A 13,731-nucleotide genomic window follows, 5' to 3' on the forward strand; every position below is an offset into this window, starting at 1 on the left:
GCTAAATCAATTTTGATAAGATTTTTTTTAATTTTCGATTTCGCCATTTTATAGCCTTATAATGTGTTTTCCTTAGAAAACTCCATAGATGACAGATTAAAAGTATAACACAAAATGTTATAATAAAAAACTGAAAAAGTTATCAATTGTAGTAACATAACATATTGCACCTAAAATGTGATAAACGATAAGAAAATAAGTTATGGGTGATAAATGTTATAAATATTATTAACATTTTAGATTACGCCAAAAATGATATAAACGGTAAGAAAATAAGTTATAAACAATGAATGTTATGAATATTATTAAAGTTTTAGGTTGCATCTAAAATGGTACCAGAGTTTAAGCTGACGGAACTTTAGATTTTCACACAATAACAAAATAAGTTATAAGCTGAAAATGTAATGGATATCTATAATAAATACGGTTGTGCCCAAGAATATTATGGTTCACTAAGAAAGTAGATTTCAATATGGAATGTTAATATTTTTATTAAAAAATTGAGTTGCGCCTAAAATATTACCAGAGTTTAAACTGATATAGAGCCTTAGATCTTCCCAAGATAACAAAATAAGTTAAAAGCTAAAAATATTAGGAATATCTATAATAAATATGGTTGCATCCAAAAATATCATGGTTTACTAACAAAGTAGGTTGCGATCTGGAATGTTAATATTTTTATTTATAAAATGGTTGCACCTAAAATGTTACCAGAGTTTTAGCTGATGGAGCCTCAAATTTTCCCACAATAATAAAATAAGTTAAAAGCCGAAAATATTATGAATATCTATAATAAATACGGTGCGCCCAAGAATGTCATAATTCACTAAGATAGTAGATTGCGATTTAGAATGTTAATATTTTTCTAAAATTCAAAAGTATCAATGTTTTTCATAAATATCAATACTTTCGAATTAAAAAATGGAAAAATGAGAAGGCTGCAAAATATCAATATTTTTCACAAATATTGACACTTTCAAATTTTTTATAGATATCCATAACATTTTTAGCTTTTAACTTAACCCGTTAAGCTAAAAAGAATGTTGAACCTATTACTTTACAAGCAAAATCGGATTTGTATTAATATTTAATAATATAAATGATTCATACTTATAACTTAAACGACATAAAAAAAAAAGATGTTACCTAGTACGTTATCATGAACAATCTATTTTGTCTTATTTTTTTAATAATATAATAGGTTTCGTATTTATAACTACTAAACTGACATAAAAAGAAACTACCTACTATGTTATCATGAGAAACCTATTTTGTCTTATTTTTTGTAATATAAATGTTTTCATACTTATAACTTAAAATATTGACATAAAAAAGGCTTAACTATTGCATTATCATGAAAAACATGTTGTCTTATTTTTATATAATATAAATGGTTTAATACTTATAATTTAAATGATTGACATTAAAAAAATCACTATCTAATATGTTATCATGAGCAACCTGTTTTGTCTTACTTTTGCATAATATAAATGGTTTCATACTTGTAACTTAAATCGTTGACATAAAAAAAGCTACCCACTAAGTTATTAGGAAAAACTTGTTTTGTCTTACTTTTTCATAATATAAACGATTCATACTTATAACTTAAACGATTGACATTGAAAAAAGACGTTACCTAGTATGTTATCATGAGCAACCTATTTTGTCTTACTTTTGCATAATATAAACGGTTTCATACTTATAATTTAAACTATTGATATAAAAAAGCACTACATACTATGTTATCATGAGAAACCTACTTTGTCTTACTTTTGCATCATATAAACGGTTTCATACTTATAATTTAAATTACTGATAGTAAAAAAATACCTATTACGTTATCATCAGCATAACAAAATAAGTTAAAAGCTGAAAATGTTATGAATGTCTATAAAAAAACGAAAGTATCGATATTTGAGGAAATATATTGCTACTTTGTAGCCTTCTCATTTTTCATATTTTTTAAATTCGAAAGTATCGATACTTGTAGAAAAGTATCAATATTTTGCAGCCTTCACATTTTCCATGTTTTTTTTAATTGAAAGTATATATATTTATGGAAAAGTATTGATACTTTCAAATTTTAAAAAATATTATCATTTGAATCGCAACCTATTTTCTTATTGAACCATGGCATTCTTGGGCACGACCGTATTTAGTATAAATATTCGTAATATTTTGAGTTTTTAACTTATTTTTTATCGTAAGGAAAATATAAGGCTCCATTAACTTAAATTTTGGTAACATTTTATGCGCAACCCATTTTATGAATAAAAAAATATTAATGTTCCAAATTGCAACCTAATTTCTTTGTGAACCATGATATTCTTGGGTGCCACCATATTTGTAACACCCTCAGAATGATACAGGTGACCTGATCTGATCCAATATGTCACATTAATGCCACCAGAGCGTCCCACTATGAAAATTCAGGAAAAAAACTTTAACCATTAAAATTTTAAAATTGTAAAACAATTCTAACATATAATAAATTCAGTCATTAAAAAAATCGATAATACACATTGTAAAAAATAAGTTCAGACTTTTAATATCAAAGTAAACTGTAACCTATATTCCCCCTAAGTACACCTATACCGTACTCCGCAAGTAACAGCGGTAGAACTCCCATTGTTGATGTCGATAAAAAACGCATGATTAATTCTTGTAACCTGAAATGGTAAATAATATAGTGAGCTTTGGGAAAACTCAGTAATACAGAACTAGCGAATGATGCTAAAGGACACACATATAAATAATAATACATGAAAATTCCTTGTTGGTGTCGATATCCACAAGCTTCAAAGAAGATTTGGAATTTTATTAATTCTCAAGTAACATTCGGGAAGTATATAGGTAGGAAGAGTTAGAATAAGATGGATCTTAGAGATAGAGTTGACGAGTTTAGTGTGTTTCATTAGTGCGGAAAATATATATATATAGTTCCAGACTAAAATAATTTATTCAATAAAACATAGTTTTAAAGATATAGTAAATTTTAGTTTAAAAATAATATGATCGCCCTCTATATGAACACCAGAATGTGTAGGTTTCCCTAAACCATACACCCACTTGTACACCGGATAAGGACCTTATATAGCGAAAGGACTTACGATAAGGACTTACCCTGTGTGCAAAGTAGAGGAGTCTGCAGTAAGGTTTTACAAGTCATAGACTAAGCTTGAGATACTTCCTCCAATAATACCAAACCCAGAAATGTAAAACAATAATATCAAAAAATTATGATCCAAATATATTTGTATTAGAAAGCAGAAATCAGAGAAGATGTTCTTATTTCAGATAATAGAGTCATACTTTTAAAATCAGAGAAAACAATATCATTTTTAAATCAAAAAAAAATAACCAAATGCGCATGGAACACATTTGAGAGTCCAATTTATTTCTCGTAAGTGCTTGATAATTATAAGAGAAGAGGAGGCGGAACTTTAGATAAATTTCGAACTGATTTAATAAATGAGGTCCCGGGGTCTTTATTTTGAAGACAATTAATCATTCTAACATTATTCGACTGCTTGATATTATTGAGGTTCGTTTCTTCTTGTTTTTTTATTATTATTATATTTAATTGGTTCGTTGTGCTATTTGTTTTCTAGGAGTTGTTTGGATGCCCAGAAAGTAGTGGAACAAGTGGCGGAAACGGAACTATTTGAAATTATTTTTAGAAATTGACCTGTTTAGGTGTATGATAGGGACTGAAATTTGAGGTGGCAGTTATTGAGTGAAAGTTCATTTATGGACAATGATAAAAGAACGGAGAACTCGGATTCATCTTTGTGTGTGTGAAGATATTTTAAGATACGGTATTCCAAAAGGGAAGAATCTATTTTTGATTGAAAAATGAGTTATTTGGCCATACATGTAGTTGATAGAATCAGATAATGAATGAACTAACGAATGGTGGAATTTTCAGTCAATCTATATAATGTGTTTACTTAAGTGGAGAGCTTGCTGTTTGGAAGACCAAATATGAGATGGAATCTCATTGTGTTATCCTTTCATTCCACAACTACTACTGACGGAGAAGCTTAAAGGATCATTGAGAAAAAATTGTAAATTTGCAGTTGTCAATGGAAACTAAATTAAAAACCATTTGTCATGTATTTGTTTGTGAAGCTTCGGATTATATGCAACAGATTACACCTTTCCCCCTCTAAATTGGGTTTGCTTTTGAACCTTATCATGGAATGTGTTGAAGTTGCGCAAATATCCTTTGGTGTAGACTAGCCTTTTCCATGTTGAAAAGTCTTCTTTCAATATGTTCTCTTTGTAATGTTGTTGTTTCTGGAACAGAATCTTCTTCTCTCAACAATGAAAACAGTGCAGCTTTAAAGATTGCAGACTTTGGATTTGCAAGGTGTCGTAACCGGTTTTCGTCTGGGCATGAAATATTTATTACTTGACGGAAAAAATGATGTGAATAAATGGTTTTAAAAATAATTTGTGAGTCGTCATCGGCCTTTTGGGTCAGGTAGGTCGAATACCTAAAAATTATCTTTTAACAGAGTTTTTAAGAAAACATCAGTTAAAAGATGAGTTGATCTGCGTTTATAACCAAAAATTCTTTCTTTTTAATAATAAAAAGGGATTCGTGGTCGGTTATGTTTAGGGAAGGATTAGCACCCCTACAACGCCAAATTGGTACTTTTTAATATAAATTGTCTCTATATTAGAAATTTAAAAATTCAAAATATATTAATTTATAATCCATTATTTCAAAATTATATAAAATATTTATTTATTTAAAAATATCAGAAAAGGACTTCTAGGTGCCTTAAGACAGCTCTTTTCTTTGATATTAATAAATTAAATAATATTTTTTTATTAATATTTAATTTTAAAATACCAGAATAGGACATCCAGTTGTATTAAGACTGTCCTTTTCTTCGATATTGAAAAATAAATATTAAAATAATTTATTGAAAAATATAAAATATTTTTCTATATATATTTATGACTACATAATCTTAAAAAATATTTAAACAAGTAAAATTAAAACAATAAAAAACAATTAGAACTCTATATATAAAAGTTGTAAAATAAATGAAAATATTTAACTTAGTGACTTAACTTAGTGACTAAATTATAATAAAATTAAAATTAAATACCTAAATCATAATTAATCAAAATTATAGGGATTAAACATATCATTTTCCTTATTTATTAATTTGGTGACTAAATAAAATTATATAAAATTCATATATCAAATTAAAATAAATTAAAATATATACTCGGGATTAAAAAAATAATTATTAAAATTAAAGGACTAATATGATATTTATCCTAAATATATATTAATACGGTTAATGGCTAAAATATAATAAAATAAAATTTAAACATTAAATTAAAATGATTAAAAGTTAATTTTAGTGACTAAATTGCAAAGTTACAGACCTATAAGGGTTTTCTCTGGTTTCTCTCTAGTTTCCAGAGTTCTCTCTGGTTTCTCTCTAGTTTCCCTCGTCGGAGGGAAACCGGCAGCCATAGGCCACCGTACTCCGTTGCCGGCCACCGCCGCCGGCCACCGTGAACGGTGGCCGGAATTTACAAAATACCCCCCAAAGCATAGATCTAACCGTCCTAATGCCCGATATAAGGTTATTTTAACCTAAAATCCCATAATATATCGTAGATCTACGATTTTCACCTTTGGTGTTTCGGTTCTCCGATGACTCGTGGAGGCTCTCACGGCGGCGATTTCCTCGGTAAGTCTCTTTTTCTTCTTTCTTCGGTTTGTATTTTCTGGGATCGTTGGTGTAGCTCTTTCTCTGTATCTCTTTTTTTTCTGTTTGTTGTTGTCCGTTTGTTCTCGATTTTTTTTCTTCTTTCTTTGTTGTTTATGGTTGCCTCCTCCTGGCTCTCCTCCTCTTTCTTTTGCAGATTCGGTGGTGGCTTATCCACCACGACGTTCGCTTCAGACCGGTCACAAAGGGGTGAACCTCGATGAGTCACCAAACTATGTGGTGACTCATCCTAGAGTGAAGACGTGTGCGGCTGGCGTTCTGGAAGTGGAGCTTCCTGAGGCTTCAGCGGCAAGGTGACGTGGTACTGGAGTGTCAGCACCGCGTGGCAGATGGAATGGCTTCAGAGGCGACTGGAAACCCTTGAGGCGGCGTCGCACGGGGCTAGGGTTAGAAAACCCTAATTGAAACCCTAAATGTTTTTAGGGTTTCTATCTGGTTGGGCTTGTAAAATGGGCCTGATTGGGCTCTGGGTTTTGTAATTATTTATTAAATAATAATATAATATTAATATTAATAATAATAAATAATAATAATAATAATAATAATCAAATGAATCAAATGAAAAAACTAGTGTCTTCAGCTGCCCCTCTTTGCTCATTCTTGTGTTAACGAGAATAGAGCAAAGACGAAAAGACAATAAGTTTTTTTCATTTAATCTTCACTCAAAATATTGAACAAGTTCTTCTTTGGGATTAGTTCTTCTCATTATGAACTTTTCCACTGGGGATGACAATTTATCTTCTTCTATGATGTAATCTAGAAAAAAGTTGAACAAATTCTTCTCTTTCAGATGAGTTCTTCTCATTATGAACATTTCTGAAAATGTTGATGTTGATCCATCTACTTCTGTGATAGAGTTAAACAAAAGGTTAAACAAGTTCTTCTCATTATGAACTTTCTCTGGAAAAGTTTGATGTTGATCTATCTAATTCTGTGATAGAGTCAGTAAATTGAACAAACTCTTCTCATTATGAACTTCTTTTCCTTCTTCAGATAAATTCTTCTCATTATGAACTTTCTCTGGAAAAGCTGATCCATCAAGATGGATTTGCAAAGGTTGAACAAATTCTTCTCATTATGAATTTCTCCTTCCTTCTTCAGATGAGTTCTTCTCATTATGAACTCTACCTGGTAATACTGAATCATCGAATGATGAATTCAAGCGAAAAGTTGAACAAGTTCTTCTCATTATGAACTTCTTCTTCTTCAGATGATTTTTCTCATTATGAACTTTTCTGGAAAAGCTGATCCATCAAGTGATGGATTTGCAAAAGGTTGAACAAATTCTTCTCATTATGAATTTCTCCTTCCTTCTTCAGATGAGTTCTTCTTATTATTGGACTTCTTCTCCTTCTTCAGATAATTCTTCTCGTTATGAACTTTCTCTGGAAAAGTTGATGTTGATTAAACTAAAGTCGAACAAATTCTTCTCATTATGAACTTCTTCTTCTTTCTTCAGATGACGAGTTCTTCTCATTATGAACTCTACCTGGCAATGTTAATCCATCAAATGATTTAAATAAAAGGTTGAACAAATTCTTCTCATTATGAACTTCTTATTCCTTCTTCAGATGAGTTCTTCTCATTATGGACTTCTTCTTCCTTCTTCAGATAAATTCTTCTCATTATGAACTTTTTCTGGAAAAGCTGATCCATCAAATGATAGATTTGAATCTTTGCTAAAATCTTTGAAATTCTTCAGATGAAAATTAAACATGGATGAAAATGAATTAAAATGCACCTATTTTTGCAAAAACCTAAATATGATGCATGAATGTTGATGCAATCTTCATTTGACTTCAAAATGGTGAACTCGGTTTTCCTCCACTTCATCATTTATTGCCAGGGTCACCTCTGGATATCAGTGTAGCAACTTATGCTATCAAGCTTGCATTTCTGAAGAACCATCTGATCAACTTGTATCTTTATGTATTCTTTGCTTCATGAAAGTCTCAGAAGAATTGTTTCATTTGTGGAACTCTTGGTCGTAGTCAGAATTATGACCTTAATGCCCCATTTTGTCTTGGATAAAACCAACTTTATTTGTTTGGACTTGTGTAGAAATCCCATAAAGTTTCATCTTTGAAAAGAGAATCTGTCATCTTTAAAAAGAGAATCTATCATCTTTGAAGAGTGTAGATGTAGATATGCCTGACCAGCAGGGATTAATTAAGAGTAGAGTCTGTTCTGATTTGACTCTTGAAACATATCACAAGGAGGATTTATTCCAATTCCTTTCATGTCTTCACATCTAATTGGATCTCGAACAAAGCAACTCAAACCATATCATGTAAAGATGTTTAACAACAACCTATTGTTTGATCTTAGTTGGCTCCAATAGTTTCTTGTTGTTAAAATTTCTGCTTCCCTTCTGTGGAAAGAAATCTTCATCATATCTCATTTATAACCTTGGGGTTGAAGAAGACATGCTTTATCTTGGATCAATAAAGGAAAACCATATGAAAACAACACTGGTTCAACACCATAATCACTGGTTCGTAAAACATTTGACAACACATTCATCATCTCATGTGGCTTCTGCTTGGATTACTGGTCAAGAAAATTGCACAGTGTTTAAAACTTTTGTATGATGTCACAAGACCATTGAGAAAAAAACTCCATGGGGATTCAAGTGTGATGTTGGTATGACCAAAAGTTGGTCAATTTCTCAAGATATGCTAGTGTTGAATTGAATGGAGACACTAACTGATCTTGATATCATATTGGGCAAAGACAAATGTGATACTGATCACGTTTTCTTCTATAATCTTTGTAGGAAGTAGAAACACATCAACTGTAGGATCCATGTACAGAAAGAGGTTCACGAAATTCTGCTGCTGGGGATAAGACGCTCATGATAAAACCCAAAATGGAAAATCAGTTTATCTTGGCTGGTAATGATGACCCCAGTAAATAAGGAAAGGTAATATAATTAAGTCGAGCTTCTCTCTTCAATGTCATCAATTAAGCAAAAACTGATGTGAAAAACAGCTTCATAATCCCAGCAGTATGGTTGAAACAACTGCCAAAATCTCAAAGAAATATTTTCAATTATCACTGATACAGAGAATGCAAAATTCAAAGCTGAGACCTTGAGGAACTGAACCCTGGATCGAGTAGTCTGCCTGGGGATCATCTTTATTCATGCAACCGTAATGTAGCAAACAAAGACATACTATCATGTAACATGGTTAAGAAGATTAGGTATTTGAAAACATACTTGCTGAGTAAACATTTGTTCAACAACATGATCATAATGTAACTGCCTGATGAACGAAGCAATTATGTATAGCAGCTCGACTGTCACTGTTTCACCATTTTCATTTTTACACCTTTCTGTCTCATTGGAAATATTTATTCAAGTCAATGATCTTGACACAGGATGTTGTGGGCCTTCAGCATACCCCAACATTGGCTAATACAAGTGTTCAAAATGCATCACATTTCTGATTCTGATTGAAATTGGTTTTCAGCATGCCCCAGCATTTGCTGATAATATTCAAATATTTCAACATTTCTGATTCTGATTGAAAAGGGTTTCAGCATGCCCCAACATTTGCTTCTTGTTAATCTGAGCCTTCAAAATGCCCCACATGGATCTGTCTGAAGGAACCTTTAAAATGCCCCAACAATTGCTGATACAGATGTTAAAAGTGTGCTCAACATTACTTCTTGTTGAGATGAGCCTCCAAGAATGCCCAAATATTCATATTGTTGGAGCCTTCAAAATGCCCCAATATTCTATTTCTGGTTGAAATGGGCCTCAAGATGTCCCACATGAAACATTTCTGTCTGAAATGGGCTTCGAGATGCCTCAATATTCTGCTTCTGGTTGACTCTCAATGTCTTGACTTGAATATCATGATCCCGAGGTATAATTTTGACAATACACTGTTGTATTTGTGGCTTTATTCATGCCCCAAATCTGTTTATCTTGAATACTCTCATTCTGGTGTTACTGAACAGCAATGTTGTCAAGTAACTGGAGAAATTCTCTTTATGTTGTCATAAACTTAAGAAGTACTCAATCATTCTAATAGAAACGTCTGAGATATGTGTCTTCTGAATGAGGTGACTATTTTCTGTATCTGGAGGGATTTAGTCGGACAGAGCAGTAAAAATAGCTTGGTAATCCGTTCCAGGCTGACAGTGGCTTATCATCTTTCAGTGAAGGCCATCTCTGAAATATACTTTTCTGTGGGAGAAACCATTTATGCAAACAGTAATCTGATGCAATAGCAAGACTACATATACAGTGGTACAGGCTCTTGAAAAATCCACATTCATGCAACATGTTGATTCTGATAATAACTCATCTGATTATGAAGCGATCTTTCAGGATGATTTCACAATATTGATATTCTTCTGATATCGAGGAAATCCTGAATTCTGATTCTGATGAGGAGAATAAACTGTTATACTTGACAAAAATGGGATTCTCAGAGGCTGAGGCTTCAATAGCCATGGAGAGATGTGGTCCAGATTCATCAATTGCAGAGTTGATAGATTTTATATGTGCTGATCAAATGGCTAAGGCTGCTGACGTACTTCTTCAGTAGAAGGTAGAATTCATTATACAATGACCCAATTACAAGCAAAGGCGAAACTTGGGCTATGATTTGTGGAAAGGATGAAGCAGATGAAGCTTGAAAAGAAGCTTCTTAATGAAGATCATGCAGTTCATCTTTCAATTCCAATGATCGGTTCTGGGGTTCCTACCGAATCAGCTCAATAACTCAAAGAACACTTCCAGAAGATGCTATTGGGTCCCTTATTTCTACTATGAGCAAATTCATCTTTTAAATCCAATGATTGGTTTTGGGGTTCATACCAAATCAGATCAGATAACTCAAAGAACACTTCCAGAGATGCTATTGGGTCTCTTTATTTCTACTACGAGAACATGGCACTTGCTCCAGTTAATGTTTGGACTGAATGTCACAGTACTGATGTTGTAAAACCAAAACTTGTAGATTCAAAGTATTTTCATACTGCTACACTGAAATGGGCTATGTTCATAATCTGCCAATTGAGAACAAATTTTCTCTTATTCTGCTTCCTCCGTGTGCCATACATGATGCTTTTCCATTGATAAAGAAATGATGGCCTTCATGGGATAAAGTTGAACTGTTTACAAACATGTACAGGAAGTGTCAAATTGATAGAAAAGGATCTGTAAGGCTCTTGAAGCTTATGACGAGTCACCTTCGAGTGTCCAGAAGTATGTTCTTGATGAGTGCTGAAAATGGAATCTGGTATGGGTTGGAAGGAAAAAGTTGTTCCACTTGAACCTGATGAGGTGAAATGTTTCTAGGTTTCCCTAAAACTATCATGAGGAGCTGCTAGAGACAAGCTCCCAGTGATAACAATGTCCTGTCTCTTTCTCTAGAATCAGTGATGCAGAGGTTACCTTCTACTGTCTTAGTATACTTTTGAAAACAAATGTGCAAGAACTGAATGATGATCGGTTGGAGCAATTGATGAGTAGATTTGTCAATTCGACCTTGTTGTCGGTGGCATCCAGCGTAACAACCTTACTGGAAGAAATAAACATCATCAGGATGAACTAGAAGATTTTTGTTGGTGCATTTTCTTGCAATGACTGCTACAACAACTGTCTCTTCTGTGCTCCAATATCCCACTCTTTTCGAATCATGGAACGGTTTAGTTGACAGTAAAACTGGTCATCTCAACTTTTGGAATCCTGTAACCAATGTTACCCTATATAAAAGCCTATAAGGATAGATTCTGTTCCACTGTCTTATTCTGTGCCATAAGTCCTCAATTCAAATTCAGAAATCTTCTGAAGGACATAATGGATATCATCTTGACAAAGAAAATGATCGGCATAGAAGAAGTAGCAATAATGTATCAAGACTTGAGCCAGCATCACGGTATAACCAGAGTGCAGGTAGACTTGTTCATGGCTCTATGATGTAATCTTCTAGAGAACATGAATTGATGGTTGGGAAAATAATCTGTCTGATGATGCTTATCACCCTCAGTATGAGATAAACGATAATCTTTCTTGATGAGCTGCTAATAATGTCATAGGAGAGTGTTACAAGTTCAATTCTCCAGACTTTCTGGCTTCTTGGACCACTTACCTTCAAATGTGAAGTGCTTCATTATTCTGGCCTCGTTCATTCTTTTCTACAACAGATGTAGAATAAGCAACAATTGCTTCAAGGACCTTCCTCATTTAAGGTGTCCTGTTTGAAAATGTTTTTCTCATTTCTTTAATGAAGAATGAAAGAATTTTGCAAAGTATTACCCCTTTCAGGTTCACAATATAATCAAACATAAACAATAAGTTTAATGAATATCCAATAAATCACTACACTTTTAAATCATTCAAAAATCATAGTCCTATGGCAAATGTCAAAATTATTGACTGATTTGAGGTGTAGGTTGATTTTGGTAAAGTAGGTTCTTTCAAGTTGGTTCAGTATGTCGCTTCGGCTCCACTATCTTGAAGAAAAGGTTGTTATGCTCATCTTGTAAAGATGCTCTCATTCCAAAATCTCAGGAACGTCTTTGGGATGTGCGGTGCTTCTTTTAAGAGCTTAAAATTGTCTCTTATGTCGTTGTTGCACCATTAATATTCGAGCCGCCTTTTCAGGTTTTCAACTCAAATCCTCCTTTGGTTCTAAGATGTTATTAAAATTATATCTTGAACCCACCTTTATCATTTTCATATGCATTAAAGATTTTAAAAACCAATTTTTGCAAATAAAAATCAATCTTGGAAGGTGGAATGAATTATAAAGATATTCTCTTTTACTTAGAAATCCATGGTCATCAAACCAAGGCAATTTATTCTGATGCATCAATCTTGTTGTTACTTGGATCTGCCTTGGGGAATTTCCATCAACTGGATCCCTCTAGACTGCCAATTTGGATCATTTCCCTCTATCTTCAGCATTTCTTGCTCTCTTGTTTGTACTTGATCAACCTTGTAACTTGAGGCTCAATAAGTCACCCATCTGATTCAATTTTTTTCTTTTTCTTCTTTTTTTTCTTCTTTCTTTGCTGATGAGTAAATACTTCAATTGCTTTGAGCACCTCCTTTTCCTTTTGCATTTGGAGGTTTTCCGTTATTCTTGTTGGATTGATCTTCAAGCACTCTGTATTTGACATACTTTGTAGTTCAAAACTTTCATGACTTCATGGAACTTGTCTTCGTAATAAAACTGTATGACAATCTTTATTCTTGTGAGCCATATCCTTTACCTTGCCCCCTAATGTAGAGGGTGATCCTTGGTTAGGGTGAATAGAAGAAATTATTCAGGCTCAAATGGGGACAACAAAGGATATATATATATATATTAAAGGATAAATGAAACAATCGTTCGTCTCTCATACACAGAAACCTTTGTAAAAAGAGGTATCTCCAGGGGATGAATATTCAAGATTAATTTTACTTACATGAAAAATGTAATTAATGCATGATATATTTATTTCAGTCAATCACTTTCCCCTTCTTCTTTGAGTATGCCCTAATCACTCGAATTATCATCAATGAGTTGGTCCATGATGCCTCATCTCGTCTCTTCTTGCAGTAAATTCATGGATAATTGAAAGTTTGGTTCTTTGAGGTCTTTTGGTTTATGATGGTTTTGTGTTTGGAAGGAAATGTGTGACTCTTAAAGTCATGTATATGGTGGAAGGGGTAATATCATAAACCAACCAACTCTATCCGAGAAGGTAACATCTAGAGTTGATGTCTCAAAAACAGTAGAGACATTTCTTCAGATCTCAGATAAATGTAGTGTCAGGATTTGGTTTGGTAAGGGTCGAGTAATAACATTGGATGGGATATTGAAGATATAATTTTACCACTTGCCAATAGATCTATAACTCTTGAAAATTAAAGAATATTTAATCTACTTGATACTCAATAATCTCAAGATTAAAATTGAATCCTTGCTCATAACCATAAAAGAAACACATATTTATTTATTGCCAAAAG

The sequence above is a fragment of the Hibiscus syriacus genome, unplaced genomic scaffold, assembly GCF_006381635.1.
Source record: "Hibiscus syriacus cultivar Baekdansim isolate YM2019G1 unplaced genomic scaffold, ASM638163v2 tig00110303_pilon, whole genome shotgun sequence".
Lineage (NCBI taxonomy): Eukaryota > Viridiplantae > Streptophyta > Magnoliopsida > Malvales > Malvaceae > Hibiscus > Hibiscus syriacus.